Source organism: Monodon monoceros, unplaced genomic scaffold (assembly GCF_005190385.1).
Source record: "Monodon monoceros isolate NGI ecotype Baffin Bay Population unplaced genomic scaffold, NGI_Narwhal_1 Super_Scaffold_15, whole genome shotgun sequence".
Classification (NCBI taxonomy): Eukaryota; Metazoa; Chordata; class Mammalia; order Artiodactyla; family Monodontidae; genus Monodon; species Monodon monoceros.
The window spans coordinates 52,138,416-52,142,041 of record NW_021703771.1 but is presented as its reverse complement, the minus strand read 5'-3'; the positions used below and the strand labels follow the sequence as shown (position 1 = coordinate 52,142,041).

Here is a 3,626-nt window from a genome sequence, read left to right as displayed (position 1 = left end):
TAAATAAAAATTTTTACAAATAAAACATACACTTAATATGTGACTTTCCAATAAATTTATTTTTGGAAAAAAATTTAAAAATAACATGTAGTTTTAAAATGTTTTAACGATAAAACTTTTGGTTATATAATGCATTGCATCTCATTTGAAGCAATTTTAAATGGGATATTTAAAGGAAAAAAATGATAAATTATGGGCAAAACACAACAGCAAGTCAAATTTATGATCTCTTTTTCTTGTTTTTGTCTCTACAGTCAGTTTGACGACTAGTGCTCTAATTGATTGTTAGAAGTGCCAGACCAGATTCAACCATTCACTTAAACCAGAATACATATTAGGGTTAAGGATGAATAATTCAAGAAATATTTTGGTGGAGCTCTTTTCATATTGCAACTCTAATCAGCAGATGGAATTTAATAGCACCTGGATTAGGCAGAAACTAATGAGGTAAAAATTTCTTCCTCTATACCTACAAAAAAATGTTCTCATTTGCACTAGGAATTTTTAAAGGGAGAAATCATTCAGATTATATTTTTTGAGTACACAGAAGGTATAGCAAGTTAGTTGAGAGCCTCCCACATGAGAGAAAAGATATATGCTTTTGGATCAGAGATGAATTCACAGCAAAATGTACTCTATTGGGCTACTAGCCAAAGAGGCTTATCTGTGTTGCTTGTCACTTAATACACACAGATTCTCACATACACCCATATGCAACTACTGCTACTGCTGCTTTCCAAAATTCAGTTTTAACCAAGGGAATTTCCAGCCAGGCACTACTCACTTGCCTTTCACCTCTTGTTCTCTCTCCTCCCTTCTGATTGACTGGTCTTCAGTACATCACACTGTTGATTGATAACTTCTTGAAATAACCTCTATTTCCATAACTTCCTGGGGGACCATAAAGATTTAGTCCTATAATACCTGGTATAGTGGTTCCTGGCCTGTGCAGGCTTGGACTAGACTGTGCATTCTGGGGGTGGCTGCCTCTGCAGACACAGGCAAGCCGAGATGTGGGTGACTCTGTGCCTGAGTCTCCTACGACTAAAGAGGAAGTATTCACTTCCGCTTAAAAGCACCAACTGCTGTCCAGTGAGAGTCGTCGCTGGGTGGCATTGCTGCCTCCTTACAAATGCCTTTATGAGCCTAAGGGAGTGCAGCTTGCTACTCTGAATTTTTAAAACAATTAGCCTAGGGTAAAATTATGATGATATTTTCTGGATCTTGTGGCATTTGTAGTATGTATCACTTTTAATGATTTGTAACTTGTTTTGACTTTCTCAGTCTAATCCTTTGGTTCTAAGAGCAATATGAATTTAATAGCATGTAAATTCAGCTGTTTTAGATGGTCAGTGAATTAATAGTAAAAGAGGGAAAGAACGAATCTGTTGCCTATCCCTTGTTTCTCATGGTGACCGCAAAATTTTGTTTTTTTTAGTTTTATGTTTCACACATAACAATAACATAGTTTAAATAAACTTCTGTTTTGTTAACCCAGTATTGTTTGTTATAGGATAAAAATAGTAAAACCAAGAAAGCTGTGTTGTTTTGATTAAAGAACTTAGTTTGGTTTTGGTGATGGTGATCGTAAATCTACTGATTTGCTGTATAAAGTTTTTTTTTTTTTTGATAGTGGCACTAGCTTTATTATATTTGGGGGCCTGGAAGGGTTGGGTTCTGAGGAGCAATGGGGACAGGAGTTATGGCGGAGCTGTATGGCCATGGTCTTAGGTGGTGGGCATCTGGGGTGACTCGGCCTACAAGTGCCCATTGGCGTCACCAGTATAGCCACTGGGGGCGGTGGGCACTGGTCCTTTCTTGCAAGGCACAGGTGGCAGCCACAAGCCCAACTCCCTTGAGGCCAGGGCACTCCATCTTGCGCTCCAGAAGCTTGTGGTTCTGCGGCCAGAGTCCCACGCAGGCCGTGAGGATATTCTCCGTGCAGCTGCGGGGGCAGAAGGACACGTTGACCACCTGGCTGCCTGGCAGCGCAAGCGGCACCTGGAAGAGGATGCCAAGTTGAGCAGCGACAGCACGGGGTGGAAGCTCTGCGGCTGTGGGTCGACGTCGGTGCAGAAGCTCACATGCTGGCACAGTTCTGTCAGCAGCGCCAGGTCCAGCATGATGGGCCTGGTCAGGAGCGAGTCCTCGCACGTGTTGAGCAGCACCAGCGTGTTGGTACCGCCCAGCATCAGCTCTGATTGCTCATCCAGGGCACGCTTGCTGTCGCCCACGTATGGCACATACTTGATGATGACACAGTGACCGGGCTCCACAACCGGCTAGTAGAGCGTTGGGTTGCTGTGCACTGTGTCGTCCACCACGCTGCTCTTGCACACTTCCTTGGAGCAGAACTGTGGCGGGGTCGACAGGTTCTGCCGGTCATTGTTGCCCAAGTGGTTGTACCTCACGATGGACGTGGTCTCATGGCCAGAGCAGATAAGCAAATCCACGAGCACGGACTTGACCTTGGTCTGGCCCGAACTTAAGTCGTCTCCACCCACAAAGAGGCTGCACTGCCACTTGAACTCGAGGGCACCAGGCACCAGCATGGTCAGTGGGGACCCACCGAGTAAGGAGCAGCCCTCCAAGATTCTGGCCACCGCAAACAGCATGGAGGGCGACACTTCCAGGCCCAGCTGGATGGTGCTCAGCAGGTTTTCAGCGGTGTCATTGAGGCCTGGGATCACTTTGGAAAAGTGCTCCGTATTCGCTGTCTTCCGCACGATGACTTCAGCCAGCCCGGCGCGGTACTGGAAGCTGCAGAAGTCGGTACAGATCAGCTCCAGCTGCTGGGCGCGCGTGCCCAGGATGACGTAGTCGGCCCGCGCGCTCTGGTTATTTAGCCGCGAGGAACTCTGGGAGGTAGACGGAGGGCCGCGGAAGCAGAGCCTCCAGGTGCGATCACGGTTTTTCCTGTGGCTCCTGTGTGCACTGCATCGCCTCCGCCAGGTTCAGAGATGATTATGGCCCAGACGTCAAATGCGAGGTCGTCGGGCGCCACCATGGGCAGCAGTGAGCTGAAGGGCACGAATACCTCCTGGCTTTCTTTGACCAGGCCCAGGTTAACGGGGCCGCCTGCGTCAGCGAGCCTTTGTAGTTGGCCTCCTTCTGGCAGGTGCGCGTGGGCCAGGACAGGCGCAGTCGGTGGGCCAGCACTGCAGCAGTCAGTCTGGAGCCTTTGTTCGCGCCCCAGCCCACAAGCATGACCGCGAGCCCGGGCACCTGCCGGGCGGTCCGGAAGGTGAAGCCCGTGGACCTGGGGTGCATCTTGAGGACGGCGGCTTCGCGGCCGATGCACGTCATCCGGTACTTACTGCACCTCCCTGGCCTCGGACTGTAGACCATGTTGGACTCTGGACCACAAACTTGGTGGCGACCTCCATCGCGACGAGCGGCGCGGAGTCAGCTGGGACAGCGGCGGACAGCTAAGTAAAACTTTAGAAAGCTTTTAATAGAGCTATAAAGTGAGTCATAAAATAATTTTTTATTTAAAAAGATATCACATAACAGTTTAAATTCAACTTGGTTTGAATCAAACATATCCTCATAGACCGAAGACTCTGTGAAAATATTTATCTGATTGGGCATTTCAATGAGAACTAGTCCCTTTGTTTTATGGTAGC

At 47.7% G+C, this 3,626-nt stretch overlaps 1 pseudogene; it reads right to left on the bottom strand.

Annotated features, from left to right (window-relative positions):
* Nucleotides 1-1,727: 1,727 nt before the first annotated feature.
* Nucleotides 1,728-3,386, bottom strand: LOC114896338 (annotated as a pseudogene).
* Nucleotides 3,387-3,626: the final 240 nt, after the last annotated feature.